General features: G+C 37.9%; 1 protein-coding gene and 1 long non-coding RNA gene across 12 annotated transcripts in view; both read left to right on the top strand.

The window, feature by feature from the left end:
• PTPRC (protein tyrosine phosphatase receptor type C) overlaps positions 1-22,627 on the top strand; it is a 137,409-nt gene that overhangs the window by 21,117 nt on the left and 93,665 nt on the right. The gene's annotated exons all lie outside the window — the stretch shown is intronic.
• Positions 376-10,527, top strand: LOC126061285 (uncharacterized). The gene is made up of 3 exons (XR_007513743.1): positions 376-654; positions 1,006-1,128; positions 2,801-10,527. It is a non-coding gene; the product is annotated as an uncharacterized LOC126061285 (long non-coding RNA).

Consider the following 22,627-nt stretch of genomic DNA (forward strand, 5'->3'; position numbering starts at 1 on the left):
CCTGAATTCAACACACTCAGTTTTGTGGGTGAAAAGCAATTGTCGTTTTAAAAAAAGGTTTGTTTTTGTTTTTTTTAATTTTTTACTCTCTTGCTACTTCTGAGTTCTGACTGAGTCCGGAAGCAGAAGTTGCAAAATATTGTGAGAAAACTTTTGTGCACCCTCGCTCTCTTTCAGTCTCCACTCAAATGGAAATACCAGAAGCGTAGGAGGAAAGTCCATTCTTGCCAAATATCCAGCTCAGAGTTGCATCTCCATCGCAGGTCATTGCTTACCTTTTTGCAGGCAGCCTCCATCCATTCAGAATTGTGCTCAACTTTCAACACCCCTGCTCGCTTTCCGAATGAATACAATTTTTTAGGTATGTTGTTGCCATTAAAGTCTGCATTGGTAGCATCTCTTCCATAATTAAACACAGATAGTCTAATTATGATTAGATTCTCAGTAAATGTCTTAAACTGGATCAAAGTAGCCAGCTCTGTAGAACAGTATTTTTTCTTTTAACTTTTCCAGGGAAGAGGTGTAAGGAAGTACGGTAGATTACAGCCATCCCAGGTGCCCTCAGAGACAGACAGCCTCTGGGCCCTGTCCCGTTGGGGTGTCATTCATTATTTGCTTTTTATTTCTCCAAACAATACTCTAAACACTTCTAAGGTAGGCACTTTTCCTTATTTCCCTTTGTATCCGCAGTACCTGACATTACAGAGTAGCCTTGAAACATACATTCGTTGAATAAATCATTAAATGCATGAATGAAGAAATCCCTGTAACTTTTCGCGATAAGCCGGTACCATATGAAAGTGTCAGCTTTTTTTTTTTTTTTTTTTTGTATAGATAGGCTGATCCTGATGACTGATATTCTGATAGAAAGAATGGCCAGCTGCTAGGCTTGTGTCCAATTAAGTTACTTATGTAATGGGGGGATAAAATAAGGCAGTGTGTGCTGTGAATAATTGTACTCATGAAAGAATCACAGTATTTAAATACTTTATCTCTTGGAGACAGAATGACATGGACAGTTGAGAAAGTTTACATGACTTATCAGTCTGTACTACACGAGAAAAAGAGTTCCTTGGTGTGATGTGGTCCATTTCGTGAAGCATTTCGTTTGGCCTTTAACAGAAGAAGGTAATGGCTTTTCTACACCTCTCCCACATTTTCCTGTCCCTCTCACCCCTAAGAAGGTGGTTGACGCTTGGTCATATGTAACCTGGGTTAGGAAACTAAAAGGGACTATATATATATATATATATATATATATGAATAATAAGACTTGATGGAATTGTACTTATGATCTACTTTTATGCTATTTTCTAAAAAATGATGATAAATTCAGGCCCCCTTAGTAAACTTTGGGCAGAGTAGCCTAGCCTTCTGATTGCTCTTCAGACTAGCCAGCAAAGAAACCCATGTCTTCTCTCCCTTTGTAGTCAAAATCTTTAGCGGGGGCGGGGTGGAGGGGGGAAGTATTTTTTACCACAATCATTTGAGAATGTTAAATTGAATAAGTGATTTGGCAGTACATCACAGAAGTGCAGAAGTGTGTAGCAGATATCTGCACTGGACAGCAGAATCCTGCCTTTGTAGTGGTGAATAAGAACAATTTTCTTTCCAGACAAGATTTTTCAAAATACTGTTTAAAAAGAGTTTTAGTGGTGAACTTAATATTAGGCACCAAGTTATTTCAAGTGAAAAGAAAAGTTATGGAAATGTGAGATCACATTTCCTTAAGGTTAGAAACTCAGAGAATGAATATCATGGTCAGGTGGAGACACCTGGCCCTAAGACATGTCCAGGTGAGTCCTAAGTCTCTAAGAAGGAGGTACCAACTTCTTCATGTTTTGACCTCTGCCTCGTTCTCTTGCCTATCATCGCTAGACACCTACTATTTCATAGTAATTATCTGCTTATATGTCTGTGTTTCCTATAAATAGTCAACAAATATAAGCATTACTGTATGCTAAGGAACAGAAGACAGAGCAGTGAATAACAGGTCCCTTTGTGGAACTTCCTGTGCAGGCTCCTTGCACGGGACATGCTCCATCAGGGAGGAGCAGAAAGGGACACAAGGGAAGACACAGTAGGGAGGCGTCTGAGGAAAAGGACGATGTGTGTTTGATGGTCAAACCAGTTTGGCTCTGAAGAATATTTTACTTAATTTTTCCATAGTACCAGTTTATTAGTTTATGGTTAAAGAATAATGTTTTGGCAGTTGTTCCTTAAAATGTACATCATTATACAGAAAATCCTGTCCATATATATGTACAATCATTTCTTTAAGGTAGAGTCTTAGAAGTGGAATTTCTGGGTCAAAGACCAGGACCATTTTAGGTCTCTTCATACAAATGGCTTTTCAGAAGAGTCGTACTGTCTGTGCTCTTCCTAGGCAGTATATGAGAGTTTCCTTTTGCCATACTTTTGCCAGAGTTCAATTTCATCAATAAATGTGTGAATTTTATGAATAAAGCTGGTATTTCATTTTATTATTTTGCTTTTAGTTCCTGATTTTTAGTGCAGTTGAATTTTTTCATACGCTTATTGTCGTTTGCATTTCTTCTTTTGTGACTCGTGCTCCCATGGTTTGCTCATTTTTCTCTTGTGCAACTGTATTTAAATATTTGGTATGGGGTTGCATGGAAAAGAGAAAAGACTTAGTCTGAGTTGATACAAATGATAGAACCAGGACAATGAACAGAAGTTACAAGGATATGAGTTGTGACATATTCTAGAGGAGGGACCATATGTGTGTCTATCAGTTGCCATCTTTGACAACTGAAAGACTCCTAATCATTAATTTCAGGAATGTTCGGGGCAGACTTGTGAAGTCATCACGGAAACCACTCTCCAGCCTCACAGAAAGAGATCTCCTTATGAAATCTAAGTGACTTTGTCATTAAACCCTTGAGCCTCGTTTTTTTCTCCATCAGGACATTCAATAACACCCTACCCTAGGACTGGGGTTCTGCACCTTTTGTTTTACCCCAAAACCTCCACCCCAACCATATGCCTATCAGCTACCTTTCTCAGCAACCTTATGAGAACAATATTTTTAGCAAGCTCCCTTTTTCGATTCCTTTAGCAATGGAGTTGCACCATCTTTGAGTTGGAGAAACCTTAGAGATCACTAGGGTCAATGCATGTTTTCCCTTTATCACACTCCTGACAGATGATCCTGTAGCTACTGTTAGAATATTTTCTAAAGACTACTTTTTAAAAGATCAGTTCAGTGTTGAATAGCTCAAGTTATCTGCAGTTCATGGTTTAAAATCTACTATATATAAAAAAAAAAAAACCCAAAACAAACAAACTCATTGCCAGTGAACCTCTCAGACAGAGTAGAACTGTCCCATAGGGTTTCTGAGGAGTGGCTAGTGGATTTGAACTGCTGACCTTCTGGTTAACAGCCAAGCTCTTAATCACTGGGCTGCCAAGGCTCCAGCTGGACTAAAACCAGTGCTTCTCAAACGTTTTGGTCTCAGGATGACTCCTTTCCATTTATAAACAGAATCGTGAACATGGAAGAGTTTTTCTTTATTTGGACTATAAAAAACCAAACCAAACACTTTGAGTCGATTCTGACTCATAGCGGCCATACAGACCATATAGGACAGAGTAGAACTGCCCCATAGGGTTTCCAAAGAGCAGTAGGTGGATTTGAGCTGCTGACCTTTTGTTAGCAGCCAAGCTCTTAACAATTGTACATCTATCTAAATTTACCATATTGGAAATTAAGACTAAGACTTTAAAAATATTGATTTATTAATTTGTTTAATAATAACAATAATAAATTCATTGTATGTCAACATAAATAGCATCTTCTTACTAAAAAAAAAGCTACATAATCCAAAACAAAAAATATAATAGGAGTAGTAGCATTGTTTTACATTTTAAAAAAATCTCTTTAATGTCTGGATTTTAACATCTGTTTCTCCATTCTATCTGTGGCAATATCATATGTCATGTAGCCTTTGGAAAACTCTATTGTATGCTTATGAGAGAATGAGAGAGAAAAAGGGAAATAACAGCTTAGTATTATTAAGAAATACTTTTGACCTTGCAGATGCCTTGAAAGGGTCTCAGGTTCCCCCTTGGGTCCCTAGAACATACTTTGAGAACCATGAACTTAAACCAATTGGATCAAATTCTATCCCTGCAGCAGCATAAAATAGAGCTACACCTTTTTTTACATGTAGTAATGCCAAGTATTTGAATGTATTTCTGAACTACACTATTTGTTCTTAGGGCAAAAAATCCTCAAATTCCTTAAGTCTTTTATATTTCCTGTGCTTTCATGCCTCTCTAGTTGCCCTTCTTTAAATACTGGATTTCTATTTTATTCTCAATATATGATATCAAGGGGAGCCCTGGTGGTGTACTGGCTAAGCGCTTGGCTGCCAGCCAAAATGTCTGCAGTTCAAATCCACCAGACACTCTTTGGAAACCCTATGGGGCAGTTCTACTGTGTCCTATAGGGTCACTATGAATTGAAATCGACTTGAGGACACCTGACAACAACAACAAGACTTACCACAGAACTTCAGGGACCTGGTACCTTTATGCAGCAAACAGCCATCTAAAGGATGGTTATTGGAAACTGCCATGTTCAACTGATCAGCAAACTTTCATATGTATTCCACTTGGCAATCTCCGAGTCAACCTAACTCGATTTAGGCGATGCCTTTCCTCCATGCTCTATTGGTTATTAATAATAATGTAGATAAGACTAATCATTAAAATAACTGACATTTATTCAGCACTTACCATGTGCCAGACACTATGTTTAATACATGTATTCTTTAGTTCATCTAATTCTTACAATAATCCTATGATGTACATGTGTTTAAAGTCCCACTTTATAGATGAAAAATCTAAGGCACAAAGAGGTTAGGCAATTTGTTTGAGGTTGCATAGCAAATAAGAGGCAGAATCAAGATTTGTGTCCTCCTTCTTAATTCCCAATTTGATTCCAGAGTCATTCAGACTAGCAATGTTCTGGAAGCCGTAAATATAGATAGATACAAAAATATACAAAGGAACCCCTGATGGAGCAGTGGTTAAGCTCTCGGCTGCTAACTGAAAGGTTGGGGGTTCAAACCCACGAGCTGCTCCACAGGGGAGAGACATAGCAGTCTGCTTCCATAAAGAGTACAGCTTTGGAAGCCCTTATGAGGCAGTTCTGCTCCATCCTATAGGATCTCTGTGAGTTGAAATCAACTTGACAGCAATAGGTTTGTATAAATATGTAAACACAACCCTATAATAGTATAAATGTAATGTCAATATATATTTAAACTGGAATTTCAGTAAGCAAGAATGGTTTATTTGGTAGAAATGAGAGGAATGGAAAAGGAAGTAAAAAGAGAGGGAAGAGAGAAAAAGTAATTACGAATCCTGAAAAACTTAACAAAATAGTCCTCTCTTTATTTTGGGTATTCATGCCTTTTTTCAGGTTTAAATCTTTAGGTGACTTTCCACACACTGAGCAGCTTCACTCTCTCCTCTTTTTCAGATAGTCTTACAGATACAGATAGTTTAGATAGTCTTTTAGCTATTTAACAGTACTATTTCTCTTCTTTTAAAGTGGCTGCCGCCTTAGCTTTCCCCTCTAGATGTTTTCGTAGGAAGTATAAACATTATGGTTTCTCTGTAGACTTCCAGGACCTCATATCAGGCCTTCATTCTGGACTAAATGTCTCCTTTGTGCGGTGGGGCGACTCTGCCATATGTCCATTGTACAAATGTGGGAGGAAGGACTCGTCACCATTGTCCCAGTCCTAGCAGGAGCCACTTGCTGACCAACAAAGTACAACACAAGTAAAATAATATTTTTCTATATTAGTAATCATGATAAACACTTCCAATGTTTTTGAATGATGTCATTTTTTTCAAGGAGAAGTATTCCAAACAGCAAGGATTTATGGAGAACAGAAAGAGAAATAACATTATTTTAGGGGAAACTCTGGTGGTATAGTGGTTAAGAGCTGCAGCTGCTAACCCAAAATCAGCAGTCTGAATCCACCAGGTGCTCCTCGGAAACTCTATGGGACAGTTCTCTGTCTTATAGGTTGCTGTGAGTCAGAATCGACTCAATGGCAACTGGTTTGGTTTTTTAGGGTAGTGTGCACTATAGTTTTTCTGTATTCACATAAGCTAATACACTCTAAGAAAAGTGTTGTATGAATAATTGAGGCGAGAGTGTTGGTTCTCATTTTGTTTCCTGTAGACAGGGTCCATGGCCAGCTGTGAGAAAAAAAGAACAGACCATCTTCCCACATTTGAAAAGGAACTGTACTCAAACTGGAAAATATTTATTTGAGATGTTTCTTTGGTGTGAATTCTGCCATAATTGTGAAGTGTTTGGACAGCAAAATAAATTATTTGGGTAACAAGAAGAGATTTAAAAACGCAATTTGTAGAGAAAAACTAACAAGCTGCCAACTTTTCAGAAGACACAAAGTTTCCTGTAAGTGTGTAATTGTCTTGTTAGGAGCCAATGTTGAAACTGCTTCCCTGTAGAAAACAGAACTGGCCTTTTTTTTTTTTTTTTTCCTTATAAACAATTATTTTTACTAGTCAGGCTGCTTGGTGACAAAGTCAGGTATCAAGACTGAGTTGCCCTTAATGATATTTACTTAATGCTTTGTGAAAATTTGGATAATTGCCAAGAGTGGCTTCTAACTTCTTCTCAGTGTCTACTCCGGGCTCTTGTATATGAAGCTCTGGAACAGGTTGTTTGGGAAAAATACATCCCCTCTTATCTGGTGCTATTTATGATGCTGATAGTTGTAGGATTCTAAGTCAAGGATTTTGTTCTACACTTTTCTCCTGCTCTCTCCGGGATCCTCTATTGTGATCCAGGTCAGAGCAGTCAGAGGTGGTAGTCGGGCACTGTCTAGTTTTTCTGGACTCAGGCTAGCAGAGGCTGTGGTTTATGTGGTCTATCAGTCTTTAGGACTAATTGTGGAGCAGATATTTTGAAGCTAGATGGAACTGGAGTCAGCACAGGGGGACATTTGGGAACATTACTCAGGCTTTCATAGCAGAAGCATATTGGCATCAAATTTAACCAATCATTTGAATATCATATTTTATAACGGAATACAATTTATTTTCTTAATAATTTTGATGAATGTGCATTGACATCAAAACTAATGAAAGAAGTTGTTACTGAGATCCTGGGTGTAAGGAAATAAGGGGAGTAAGAGCAAGTTCAAGACCAAGACATAAACCAGGAGAAAGCTTTGTCCCCAAAATACACACAGCGATATTTTGTAATTGTAGACCCCTTGTGGTTGTCTGAGCCAGATTCCCTCCTCATGGTAGCTGGGATAACTTTAATGATATTTTCATCCTGATCTTCCCATGCACTTTAAAAAAATATATAAAAAATAAAAAAAAACTTTTAAGTTTTACAGCAGTTTTAGGTCACAGATATCTCAGATCCCAAAATATGTAGGTGGACATTTTAACCTTTCAGGATTGAGGGATCCATTTCTTCCTATGCAACTATGGAAGAATTAGAGCCCTTTGGTAAAAGGATATATAACCCACTGCCATCGTTGAAGGAAAATGAAGGGAGCTTCACAAAATCCCAATGCTTGCCATCTATTCATATGGCAAGACCACCTGAGGGCTGTGGTAAATTCAGCTAGAAAGTATTTTTGTAGGTACAGTAGGTGACATGTCACATATAGGTTGAAAATTATGAAATTGACAATATTTTGTCACTGCTGACCTATGGGGGGGGGAACTATCTTATATGGTTCAGCTTAATGGAGGTAGTTTCAAAACAGTGATTTCTGTGCAAATAACATGGTTGAAATAGTTACCTACAATAGCAGATTGGGTAAAAATTACAAAGAAGTGACTAAATGGTTAATAGTAACCACAAAAATGAACACACTTATTTTCAGAGTTCAAACCGTGGTATTCAGAAGATGTTTGGAAATGACTAATTCTTAGTGTTGTTTCCCCTGCCACCAAATTCCTGTTAGGGTTCTTTATCTTTGACTGGTCTTGCTCACATTGGTTCTCTGCCAGCATTTTCCTGTCCTCACACCGCACACCTGCACCCAACGTCCTCTTAGTATGTACTCGACTCTCCTTTCTTGCATGGTGTGGGCCACCCTACTGTCTAATCTGCTCTGTACCCATAAACTAGATGTTTTTTGAACACTGAGAATCTTCCTTCTTTACCTTAGTGAGTCTTCATATTGGTTTCACCACTTGTCGGTGAATTGCACTGTTTAGCAAATGGAGCCGATGTGTGCTTGTGGATGTGTGTGTTTGTGGAAAAAAGGCAGGCACACTTGTTTCTAACATAACTAACTAAGGGATTTGTCGGCACTGTGCTGTTGGGTGTGATCCAGTTGATTTTCACAGAGCAGCCCCATGTGACAGAAAAGAACTGCCCCATAGGGCTTTTGGCTCTAATCTTTATGGGAGCAGATTGCCAGGTCTTTCCTCTGAGGAGCTGCTAGATGGGTTTGAACCACCAACCTTTAGGTTAGCAGCCAAGCACTTAACCCTTGTACCACCAGCGCTCCCTTACTATATGCATAGAAGAAAAAACAAAAACCGCCTTTGATTTGCCAAGAAATAATTTGATGGGTTAGAAGATCTACCTATGGGCTTCATCCATGCTGAGATTTGAAGATAGTTGAATTATTTAATCAAGGATTTTTAAGATAACAAAGTCTGAGACATAATGTTACTCAACTTGTCAAAACAACTTAAATAGTTAGATTTAAAAATTAGATTTTTCTTTTACAATTATTTCCCTGCATTTTAAAAGTGTTCCCATTATTTTCATACTGTGTCGTCAACATTCACTAAATGCTGGGCGGCTGAGCCCTGAAGACAGGGAGACGCAGGCCGCGGAGCATCCTCGGCTTGCCTGTCCTGTCAGAAGCAGAGCTAGGGTCTGTTCCAGGAACCCTGCTGGACGGTCTAGAACCCTTTCTCTCCCAGAGGCAAATGTAGAATGTTTTTGCTTACAAAAGAGGTAAACCTGGGAATTAAAAAAAAAAAAAATCAGGTTCTATTTTAACTGAACGAATAGCCTGGTCTTTGAGCAGTAAAGTCCACTGAATGATGGAGTTGTATCCAAACTACATCTCTCTCTTTTTTTTTTTTTTCTCATTCTCATCAATTTTAAACACGGAATTCATAAAGGGAATGCATTCTAATCAGGTATTTCTTTGGCATCACTGACATGATCTTAATAAAAGAAAACGAGTACATGAGCCTCTTTTGCTTTTCTGTTGTGAGCACCTTAATTCAGAACTGTTAGAAGAAATGTTATCTTTTTTTTTTCACACTAAAGGATGGTTAAAGGTATCATTTGAATTCATTTTTATAATTATTTCAGGAGTGTTGATACTGATATAGACATTTTGTCATTTAGGTCGAGAGTGAAATACACTCCCGGTGTAGCACCGGTAAACCGTGGTGGCGGCCTGGTGGTTAAGAGCTACAACTGCTAACCAAAATGTCGGCAATTCAGATCCACCAGGTGCTCCTTGGAAACTCTAGGGGGCAGTTCTACTTTGTCCTAATAGGGTCGCTATGAGTCAGAATCGACTGGATGGCAATGGGTTTGGTTTTCGTTTTTGGTTTATAGCCCTGGTGGTGCAGTGGTTAAGAGCTATGGCTGCCAACCAAAAGTTCAGCAGTTTGAATCCGCCAGTGGCTCCTTGGAAACACTGTGGGGCAGTTCTACTCTGTCCTATAGGGTCGCTATGAGTTGGAATCAGCTCAACAGCAATTTTTTTTTTTTGTAGCTAGTCTGGATTCCCTACATGGTGCAAATGGTTACATGCACTGTACTACTAACCAAAAGTTGATGGTTCAAACCCACTCAGAGGCACCTCAGAAGAAAGACCTAGAGATGTACTTCCCAAAGGTCACAGCCTTAAAAGCCTGACAGAGCACAGTTCTCTTTTGTAACCCATGGGATCACCATAAGCCAGTGCTGAACCAATGGCAACTGGCTAGCTTGCTAGGGCTCACGTTACAGACCAAGCCTGAAATACGGAGTATGAATGGTCCCATTGTTGCTTCTCCTTAGCATTCGTAAAGGAGGCGTGAGAAGTCAAAATCTCTATAATGGAATTTTTATAATTTATTCTTAGTTTATGGTCCTATTAGATATAAAAACTATGTCCAAATTCCTAAATATGACACCTGATTAGTTTGGTGTTTAAAGATTAGCAATAAGAAGAAATACCATTGAAGAAATGCATAGGAAAAGGAGTACAAGATAGCTATGAACACAGTCAGTACTTAAAAATAAAAGCAGTCTTAAAAAAAAAATTAAAAAGAATTCTCCATAGAATTTGTAATGTAATATACCCCAGAAATATTTATATCTCTCAAGTCTAGAGCTTTTCTTCCATAGACTCCAAAACTATTTATAAACATGTCAATAAAGTACAGTTTTAAGAGAATTATAATGCTGGTATAAGTAATAATATCCTATCTCTACTCCAAGTCTCTATTTTTTTTTTTTTTATCTCTCCCTTCTCCTTCACAAACTTTAATTTTTTTATTTTTTCCTAGCTCTACAGTCCACACTTTCTCACTTCTCATTCACTTATCCACCTACTACTTTCTGGCTACTTCCCCCAACTTGTCACTGAAGCTTCTTGCATGCTGCCCCGATACCACTGCTCCGCCTCTGTTTCTAAAACATTAGAGCCAATGTACCAAGCTTGAACAATTACTTTACTTCACTTCTCAGAGGCATTTGGGATTACTGACAACCTTCTTTTTGAAATTCATTCCTTCCTTAGTTTCCATGGGAAACACTGGTGGCATAGTGGTTAAGAGCTATGGCTGCTAACCAAAAGGTCAGCAGTTTGAATCCACCAGGAGCTCCTTGGAAACCCTATGGGGCCATGCTACTCTGTTCTGTAGAGTCACTATGAGTCAGAATCAACTTGACAGCAACGGGTTTGATTTTGGTGTTTTTTAGCTTCCATGAAACATGGAACCATCTTCTCTTAGTTTTCTTCTTATATATCCCAGTCTTCTCTGGCTCCTCTCTCTCAGCTAGCTACTGAAATGTTGGTGTTGGTATGTATTCCATCCCTTCTCCCTCTACCCTGTCTTTCGGGGTGATATCCCATTGCTTACTTTGTCTTCTGTAAATTGGTGACTTTTACATTTATATCTCAAGCTCTGCTGTGTCTTTCGTGTTGGTCTCCAACCATGTACAAGAAACAGCCATCTGATATCCCACTGGCATCTGAGACTCAACATTACCAAAACGAAACTCAAAATCTTCCATCAACCTGGTTTGCTCCTATATTCTGCATATCATTGAATGATGTCAGCGTCCACACAGCTGCCTGAGCCAGAAATCAGGGCATACTCTCAATATTTCCTTTTATCGTAACTTAGCTTTATTATAAAGCACGGTTGAGGCTGCCTTCATATCTCTTGAAATATCCACCTGTGTCTTCTTTAATCACTACACTTTGATTTGGGTCACTCGAGTTTGTGCAGTAGACCCTGAGGTTGTCATCTCCCTCTTCTCTGCATTTTTCTTGTGAATGAGATCCTTTTTTTCTTTTCTTTCTTTTATTAGCTATTCATGCCTTTCCATGTGACTCAAAATTCAGTTGTGTCTTTCTGTCCCCATGTGACTTAAAGTTGGTTCCTGATTGGTCAAAGCAAATCACGGAGAATACCTTTGCCTTGACAGTGATGAAATTTAGGCCAGTGAAACATGAGGGGACTTGGGAAAACTTTCTCAGTCTTCAAAAGAGGCAAAAGGAAGGCAAGGCGACTTTCCTGTCTCTGGTTGATACTTTATGAGAATGTGACACCTGTTCGTTTTAACACCGTGAGGGTGGTTAGGCCTTACTCTGTGAATGGCAGAGCAAAAATGTGTAAGGTTCCTGGGCCCTTAATACCATTACTGAGTCACTGAATTCACCTGATCCAGATTAATACAATCTCTAGATTCCCTGTTGTGTGAGATAATGAATTCCTTCATGTTTAATCTGTGCCAGTTGAATTTTTCGCACAGTTACGGCTGAAAACATTTTAACAGATGCATGCTTTGAACCCGTATCTTTGTCTCCATTCTGCACACCACACATACTTGCTTAAAACTCTACAGTGTAAAACCTGTTGCCTAAGGATAATGTTTAATTTTAGTATAAAAGAAGAGACTCTTCATCTTCCGTCCCTTGCTTCCCTTGTAGAAGCTTCTCTAGACTCTTTCTACCTGACATTTAATATTGCAGCCATGCAGAACACTTACTTCCTGAAAAGTACTAGGTTCTCATCTCTGGACCTTTGCCTACACTGTTCTCTTTCTTTGAAAAACTTGGCTTCCCTTCCTGCATAACTCTTATAGGTCATTTTCAATTTAGACATTACTTTTTCAGAAAATTTTCCATTATTTCTCCACAAATGGGCTGGGCACTCTAGCTCCCTGCTTCCAGAGCACATTGTGCTCAACTGCAACACGGTATTTCCAGCTCTGCTGTCTTTCTGTACTGAGGACCTATTTCTCCAGCCATGTACAAGAAACTTCCAGCTGATATCCCATTGGTGTCTGAAACTCAACGTTACCAAGAAGAAACTCAAAGTCTTCTTCCATTAACCTGGCTTATATTCCCTGTATCAGTGAACAACGTCAGCGTTCACACAGTTGTCTGAGCCAGAAATCAGGACATATTCTCAATGTTTCCTTTTATCTTAACATATCTGAACAATATCATAGCACATTGTGATGTGATTATTGCCTAATGGTTAAAAGACGTGAGGATGAGTCATACTGCATGAATCGGAACCCTGTCTCTGCCACTCACAAGCTGAATGACCTTAGAAGCATTATTTACGGTGCTTTATTGTGCTTTCCTAATCTATAAAATAGGGATAGTAATTGTATGTACTTCGTAGAGCTGTTATAAGGATTGAGGAAGTATGTATGTGTGTATATATGTATACTTATGTATATGTATATATGCATATAAGTCCGTATATGCATAGAAGTATGTAAATGTGCACACATATATATGCATATATATGTATACACATGCATACACACACACACATATATATAATATACCTAGTATAGTGCTTGACACATAATAAGTGCTGTGTACCTGCTAGCTGGAAACCCTGGTGTCGTAGTGGTTAAGAGCTATGGCTGCTAACCAAAAGGTCAGCAGTTTGAATCCACCAGGCACTCCTTGGAAACTCTATGTGGCAGCTCTACTCTGTCCTATAGGATCACTATGAGTTGGAATTGACTCGATGGCAATGGATTCTTTTTTTTTAACCTGCTAGCTATTACTATAATTACTATACTATAATTATAACCATGTCTACATACTTTGCTTTATTAGGTTGTAAGTTGCTAAAGGTCAAGGATTTTGTGATTCTCAGCAACAAACATGGCATCTTATACATAATAGGCATTGAAAATATTTATTCAGTAAATAAATAGAAATATGATGGTTTTCAATAAATTAAAATACGTTGCTTTTGTTGTTTCCATTATTTCCGTCCCTGAGGGATAGCCCCACGCTCCCAACTCGGTTTGTGATTCAGACATGTGAGAGTCCTTTTTTACGATTCATTCGGTGATGCTAAGGGGAAAAAAACTTTCGGGAGAATAAACAAGATATGATGAAAGACTACAGAAGAATATATTCTCAGAATGAAACAGAATTTCCCCAGATATCCAGTGGGATCTGCCTTTTAGTTTGTGATGTTTTTCTTTACTGTGATGGTATTTTTTAAAAAAGCAAAACCAAACTTAAGAATCAGCAATTGTGAGGATTGTGTAATATACTTCTCCTAAAACAGCATTTTAATTACATGATTTTTGTCACGTGGGTGAATCATGTAAACATCTTCAAATGTATTCATGTATATATTCCAAAAACCTAAAAACAAGCTCCCTCAATTGATTAGTAGACTTTTGTGTGTTCATTTGATACATCATAAAGTAGAAATAAAAAGAAAAGATATGTATATACTTCTGACTTAGTACGGATTTATCCTCTAAACCAAAGACTTTTCTTTCTCTGCCTTTGTTCCTCACATGCGGTAGTAGTGGCACTGCCTCTGTGGCTCGGACACTGTGTCCTTTTTAATGTGCACCTGGAGCAGCATCTTGTGCACCCTGGTGGGACAATGGATGCGGAGGGCAGTGGCAGAAAGTTGTGGGTGAACTTTCAATAAAGGCATTAAAAAATAAACTCAGAACTCGTGAATAGGGATTTTCTAAATTCGTTTCAAGAATTAGGTAGATTAAAAAAAAAAAGCAATCTTTATTATGTTTTTCAACCCTGAAATTTTATGATTCCTTACATATGTCAGGATCTATAACGTCTTTTCAGTGCTGGTAGTTTACAACATCAGCACTATCATTGTATGGTGACGAGGGCCATGATCACAAACATTTATCAGTTGCGTTTTGAAAAGTCTGCAATCTCAAAAATCGTCAATTTAAAAACCATAGAAAAAATCTTGATTTATTTACCCAAGGCAAGAAAAGTTGCTTTAGCTTTCTCTGAACCATACAAACAAAAAATTTTTAAGAATCTTTCATTTTGGTAAAATTTTAGATTTACAGAAATTTGCAAAAATAGTGTACAGTGTTCTCATTTACTCTTTACCCAGCTTCCTCTAATGTTAACATCTTAAATAACTGTGGGACATTTGTCAAAACTAAGAAATAATGATTGGTATAGTAGATGGTGCAAATGGTTAATGTGTTCAGCTGCTAACCAAAAGGCTGGGAGTTCGAGTCCACCCAGAGGTACAGCTCAGAAGACAGGCTTGGCGATCCACTTGCAAAAAATTAGCCATTGAAAACCTATGGTGCACGACTGTGCACTGACACACAGGGGATGGCCATGATTTGGAGTCAACTCTCTGGCAACTGACATAGTGCAATTAAATAAACCATAGACTTTATTCAGAGCTCACCATTTTTTTTCATTAATGTCCATTTTCTGCTCCAGGATCCAATCCAGGACTCTCGATTACTTTTACACATCATGGTTCTTTAGCCTCCTCCTAGCTGCGATAGTTTTTCAGTCTTTCTTTGTTTTTCATGGCCTTGAAACTTTTGAGGTGTTACTGGTCAAGTATTTTATAGAGAATCTCCAAATTTGGATTTGTCTGATTTCTGATGCTCTTTCCTGAACATAGAGGCTAGTCATAAATAATTTTCAAGGAAATGTTATTATTAAAGCTAACTTTTTTTTTAGGACTGTGTAATTTACAGTATTTTCACAAATAGTATGTCATTGAATTTTCACAATGACTCTCAAGCTTGGAGATTCTGTGCTCCTAATAACATGCTTTCCACTCTGCAGTATTGTTAGCATAGTGGTTCTTTCCCTTCTATGTTGCTTGAATCATCCCTTTGTGAAATTCATGTAGTTTGAATATCTATCATAAATTTCCTTCCATGAATACTAGTGAATACAGAATTCCTTATAGAAACTTCCGACTGATATTTTTGTTAGTCTTTCTGTTGGTCATTTTCTATTTTAAATGTGCCTTCCTGGCAATGAAGACAGCTGCCATGTATTTTGAATGCTTACTATGTATCTGATGCCTCACATAACATATCTCTAATCGACACCACACCACTGGGAAATAGGTATTGTCCACTTAGTTTTTGGATAAGAAGGCAAAGCTCATTGGTAAGAGTCTAGTTCACATGGCATAAGAAGAATTGAACTTTGTCTTTGTGGTCCACAGGCCTACAGTTGCTTTGCTGCAGTGCCTGGCCTCTCCCAGAGCAGCTGCTTTCCTGCAGTGCCTGGCCTCTCCCAGAGCGATGGAGACCTTGAAGAGATACAGGATTAGGAACAATGGAGAAATCAGCAAATATAGTCAATGAACAGGCAGAGAGTGGTGTGAAGCTAACTGAAAGCAGAGGTTGTTTATCTGAGCACCTCAGCGTAAGACTAATATATAAAAAAATATATATATATATATAAAATATATATATAGTAAGGTATTAATACATATCAACTGCTGTCGTTATTATCAGTACTTTTATTTTCACTATTGGAGGGTAGCTCAAAGTATTTTAAGTATTTTCTAGTTTTCCTAATTCTGCGATTTTATAGTTTTCACTTAAAAAAAATGTTGCTAATCTTCACTATGGGTTCTAAGATACTCAGTGGGAGAACTGTTGTGATTTATTGCAAAGGTGTCAGCATAACGTTTAACCATCTGCAAATTGAGGATATTGTACGATGTAATCTTTACCTTCTAAAAACATAATCTAAGTTCCTTTTTATTTTTTTAATTCTTATTATCATGTATCTTGCATCAAAACCAGTTTGCAGAAAATAAAAAAAAAAAGATTAACATGGTTTTCAATAAATTTCTCTCTCCGATGCACAGAATTGATATTAATGATCTACTGACAAAATATGGACTCATAGCAATTTAAATAACAGAGAAATGTGTGAGTTAGAAGAGTAGTAATGTTAAGAGACTGATGTATATGCTTCCAGATTGCACACACCAAAGTGTATTTTATTTTACCCCCAATTTTTATCACACCATGTGCCTTAAAACTCTTCTGCTGGAATCTCATCGCACTTTTTTGACACTGATCATTGCTTCCATTCAGTTTGCATAATCTTTTTAAAAACTGAACATTCAAATAGTGTGGGGATTTTACCTACCTCAAATCTTTCTCTGATCCAAAGGCCTGATTTCAAGGTTTTGAAGTGAAGAATGGCTACAACAAATTTGCAGTCATCCTTGGAAAATGTTGAGTGTTCCTCATTTCTATTCATTTTATGAAAATAAGTGATTGCATCTTTTTAATACGTAATTCATTTGGGTGAGAAACAACCACCTAAATTTTAAAGGAGAGGTAATCTTGTTGGGGTAGGTGATGGACTATGAGAAAAGTGTTTATTATAAGAAAAAACCCAAAGCTTTCTATTATATGTACCTCATGTTTACCTTTATTTAGTTACCAACCTTTAGCTTTTTTTCTAAAAGTATATGCCATTGGTTATAGCCTATTCACAAAAGAATCTATCTAATTTTAGCTTCACCTTCCCCTGAATAGGCTCATTTTGAATGGATTATCGACAAGAGCAAAGTAATGCAAAAAAAGAAAACTACGAGCTTCTGATAAGATTTCCCTTAAGAATTTTCTCAGCCCCAATTGGCTTTCTTTTATGATGTGAAATGACAAGCTAAGCCAAGAACTGGAATTCCTGTCACACCATACACACACAAAAATGTTTTTCTATCTTTATGTCATGGCAGGAAAATTTGAAGTGAATAAACAAATGAAAACAATTATCTTTCCCGGAAGATAATCAGTATAAGAGAAAGGCAACCATCCCTTTCCTTCATGTCTGGCTTTATCAGACCACTGGCACATTTCTGGATCTGAAGTGAGTGTTCTAACTGCTGAATTCATTTGGAAGGGTATAGAGAAAGGATGGCAGAGATTATTCCAGAGCTGTGCCAATGACCAGACTATCATTCCTACCTTGGTCTATCCCTCAAAAAAGAGGCTACAGATGCTGTATGGAATCAAAACATGTGCTTTAGAATTTGTTGTTAGTTGCTGTCGTTGCCCCTGACTTTAGGGGTCCTCAGGCAGCAACTAACAACAAATTCTAAAGCACATGTTTTAGATCCGACCATATTGCAATCCACAGGGTTTTCATTGGCTGAGTTTTGAAAGTAGATCACCCGGCCTTTCTTCCTAGCTCACTTTAGTCTGGAAACTCTGCTGAAGCCTTTGTAGCATCACAGCAAACAAGTAAGGCTCCACTGACAGACACGTGGTGGTTGCATTTGAAGTTCATTGGTTGGAATGGTCTCCTGCATGAAAGGGGAAAATTCTGCCACTTTGGGAGTCAGTAAGAGAAATGGGTGAAAGGAAAAATGGACCAGGAATAAGTAAGTTTACTTAGACCACTAGATGCCAACCTTCTAAATGTTGCTAAAGGGTTTTAACATTTAAAAATTTTTTTTATAACTCAATTCAGTCAAATCAGTTTTGATTAAATTAAAGGAATGTTGATGTGCTATGTGGGTGTCCAGCTTGGTGCTGGATACTCTGAGGACCCAGGGCTAAAGAAGCTGTGCTTTTGAGATTTTCCAACAGAACACGTTTTAACATCAGTTTAACATAAACATGAGCTATACTTTTGACATTGGGGAATGCCTTAGCCAATCAACAAGGAGGAATACCAAATTCAATATGAAGCTGAAGAGGTCGTGTTTTTTTTCCATCCAGCTGTCAAAATTTTTTTTTTTTTTTGCAATTGTCAACTTGAAGGAACAGATGGTAGATCTGTATCAGTCATCGGGCAGGTTCTGAAGTAGTTTTCTGTATGATTGCCAGGAAACTGGGTCATGGTGCAGGCGTGGCACCGGTGTTGTTTTGAGCAGCTTTGTGAGAGAAGGGAGGCCTGGGATTCCGAGCCCAGGGGCCGAGAGCTGTTTCCATGACTCCGTACTCAGAATCACAGCTAACAGGTCATTGGCACAGTCAGCTGGTTTTGAGGGTTACTATCTTTATTATCACTCATCAGCCTTGCTTTTGATAAAGTTTTTTCAAAAGCCTTCCACAGAATGAGGGGAAGTGCACATGGAATATAATAAAATGCAGCACTGACCACGATAATCACATTCAAACCGAGAGGCACCCTGAATGCTATAATCTGGGAACATAACTAACTCATTTCTTGCTCTTCCTTGCTCAGCAGGAGTCACCTAATCATGGGAGAATTATGCAGAGATTCAGAATGCAAGACAATAAAAGGCACACTGAAATTCTTACTTTTTTCGCAATTAACAACAAAATGAGATTTTTGTGTGCCAATGAAAAGAATAGATCTCTCAGCTCTGATAGCCTTAAATAGTTTTAACTATCACTGGACTTTGGAATCATATTTGAAAAGTGTCGACATTGATGGGCACCGAGTGGAAAAGGCAGAGGAATAGATTAGTGCTAACTGTAATGAATGAACACTTATTCAACACCACCTGTGTGCCTGCCACCTATTTTGCAAAGACCTTGGCAAGATTTACATCATCTAATCCTCGTATCAACTCTTACGCTATATACACTACGTATTATGATCCTGGCTTGACAGACAAGGAGCCTAGAGCTCACAAATATTACCTAACCAGCACAAGATCCTAACGGACTAAGCTAGTAGTATTCAAAACCAGGTCAGTGTGAGTACAAAGCAAAAAGCAGCTTTTTCTTTTATACAGCTGTTTATATATTCGGGTATAGTTTTTCATTTTGTTCTTCATTGCAAGGATGTAAATATATGTGTACGAAAATTCTAAGACACATAAAAAGCCAAGAGGAAATGCAATACCATCTTATGAAATGAGAAATTACACATGCTGCAAAGAGTTTCAAAATTTTGTTGCTCAGTTTTGTTTCTGTGGGACCATAGGCACAAACTGTATTAAAATTAAATCAACAAATATTTATTAATTACCTTTCATAAGCTAACCACTGTGTGGAAACAAGGGCTGCTGGTTTCATCAGTGCTTTTAAGAATCACAAATAGAGTTAACAACAAAAAGCCTCCAGGTGATGTTGCAGCTGATAACAATAACACAAATGATTGCCACCATTTTATTGAGTTTCTAAACTGGTTACTAAGTGCTTCACAAACATCGCTTCACTTCGTTTCCACAACAGGTCTCTGAGTACAGATTATTTTCAGTTAACTGAAGAGAAGCTGATGGTAGAGAGCGTATGCCACTTGCCCAGGTTCACACAGCTAGAGAGTAGCAGTGCAGAGATTCAAACCTCTGCCTGCTCTTTTCAAAATCTATGCTCTTAACTGCAACTGAACATGTACAAAGATAACTGATTAGGTAGGTCAATTTATGAACTGAACCCTCACTAGTGGCATATGGGATTATCGTTCTAATTGTTAGAAAACTCCACTAGCTTGGGGAGGTCAGAAAAATAGTCAAGAACTTAGAGTTTGAACCAAGTCTTGAGAATGGATACGATTCAGAGTCATTAAAAGGAGAAAAGGCATTTTGGACCAAAGTGATGTTACACTCAAAGGGAGAGAGGAACGTGTCATGAAATCTATGTGGGTTCCATTAAGTTGTATTTAAACAGAATTTAGAAAAAAAATAAGTGTTTTTCTATTAGCATAATGGGAGTATTATTGTGAAAGGCTGAAGATGGATTATAAAGGGTTTTCAAATATTTTAACAGGAAAGAAACATATCAAGACACTTTAGAAATGGATTGATGTGGCAGTATCTAGCGTGCGTGGGTGGTAGTGGAGGAAGCTGTCTGTTTAGAAACCGAGTATAACGTTTGTGAAATAGGACATGATAAATACCTGCACTAGGGTAAAGGCAGTGGAGAGGAAAAGGAAGCGACAGACACCAGATATTAGGCATTCAGGGAATATGTTCCTAAATTCAGGAGAAGGATGTGAAGTGAAGGCTCTGAGTCCCTGTTCCCAGAAGGCGGCATTATGGAGTAGACCCGGGAATGAGCTTCTGCTCTGTTTCTTATGAGCTAGATCCTGAGCAATTTGTTTAAACTGTATCATCATGTCCTAATTTATAAAACAAGAGCATTAACACCTATCACATAAGGATATTATGAGGATTATGTAAGACCATGTATCCGTAAATGTTCCTTTTTTTCACTCAAGATAGATGAAATATTTTCTGATGTAAAAAGGCGTGAAGAACTGGTCCAAGAAGAATTTTTCTAGTGAGGCTAAATAAGACGGATCTGGTGATTCTTTCCAGGACTTATAATTTATGGATATTAATTTACTATTTTAATATTTGCTCTATCCTGATAAGATTGTCTCGAGTTGAAACATAAGACGATTGCTAGAAATACCCAGCATGGAAAATTGTTACCAGCCAGGGCCAAAGAGTGTCTGGTAATGTGGTAAAGCAGGAAAATGTTCCCACATTTTTTTTTTTTTTTCAGGCATTAACTTGGCCTGAGACTGTCAAGCGTGATTTTAAGGAAGTCACTCAACTTATTTTACCGCAGCATATCTTGCTTGCAAAGGGCGCAGTGTGGTGTTTCCAAGTGGCAGAGTAATATTTAAACTATCATTTTCATACGTGGTGCTAAAGAGTTCTGCAGAAATGTAGAATGTCCTTGCCTTCAGTATGGTCGGTCATTTCATAACCATGATCTTGGGGTAAAAGGAAATCTGAATTCTATTGATAAATAAGCTTATTTATCTTACTATTTTCTTCAAGTTTCCACTATCTAATGAACGCATGCAATTGAATCACCAGCCAAAGAGAGGGTGACTTTCTGTTATTAAAGATGTGAAGATAGACTTTAACTTTTTTTCTCTTTAAAATTTCACTAGCAAATGCTTTTCTAAATGAAATGTTCCCAAAGCAAAAAAATAGACAAGTCAAAAAAAAAAAAAAAAATCAACCTTATCTTGGAGATATATTTTTATTGACAGGAAAACAAATCAAACTAAAATTCAGTATTTTGTAGCAGTTGAATGTATAAGCAGGCGCTTCAACATCAACTAGAGAAGTTGTGGTTTTAACCCCGAGATAGGGCTGATTACGCTGGTGCTATGGCAACCCATTGCACCATTTGGAAGTGCTTGTGCGCTTAACCGCATGAGCTGCAGCTCTTCCTTTCCTATAAAGACTCAGAATAAGAAAAACAGAAGTACACCGAGAAGGAGAAACCACAAGAGCAGTAAAGGCACTGCTGCTAGCTTTTAGCTGGGCGAATAGCAGTCTTGTGAGAACAACACATGGAAAGCCTCTTCTGTTTGAAAGTGTAGCTTTTCCCATTATGCCTGGGCTACTTTCATGGTTTTGAAAGTAACCCAAGTGTTTTCTGTTCAGAGTTTTCATTAAGAGGAAATGAGAAGAAATTAGTAGTGCATTTATCAGCCTTTGCTTTTATTATCCTCAGCTGGAGGAGAGGAGGCTTTTGTGCAGCCAAAGCGACATTTGATCCTGTTTGTGACTAGTTACTGTGAAGTGGGCGCCTTAAAACTTAGCACTTACTTTCTGTTTTTTTTTTTTTTTTTAACTTTGATTTAGTTCCCTAAAAAAAAAAGTATAATTGAGATTTCACTCATGGTTAATTTAGGAAAGTTGCGGGACTCTGCTGCAAGGAGTTCATTACAGACTTAGTTTAAATGCATAGACCCACACCCTCCGTGCACTATTTTTTCTCTACAGGAAGTCTCGCTAACGCATTCGCTCACTTAACCCCACTTCTTCTCGAAGTTATAGGTTTAATCAGGAGAAGTGTTTTCTTTTTCTTTCTTTCTTTTCTTTTCTTTCTCTCATTCTTTTTTAAAACAAGTGTGGAATAATAAGAGCATAACATTTTCTAGTGTGTTCTATTTTTCCTTCCTTGAGGATTTGGGTCACAAAACTGAAGGACAAGTTCATGCTGTGGTTTTAACGTGTCATTGTCCTGTTCACATTTCCTCCTCCTTTTTTTGCTAAACAATATCAACCTACCTTTTTTATAGCCGTTGTCCAGCAGTTTTTCACTTAAATTTTTTTAAATGTGTGATTTCATGTGAATCCCATTTTGATGTCTCCTACATGATCTTTGACTCATCGTTGGGTCCCCAATAGCTCTCAGACCAAC

The sequence above is a fragment of the Elephas maximus genome, chromosome 18, assembly GCF_024166365.1.
Source record: "Elephas maximus indicus isolate mEleMax1 chromosome 18, mEleMax1 primary haplotype, whole genome shotgun sequence".
NCBI classification, from domain to species: Eukaryota; Metazoa; Chordata; class Mammalia; order Proboscidea; family Elephantidae; genus Elephas; species Elephas maximus.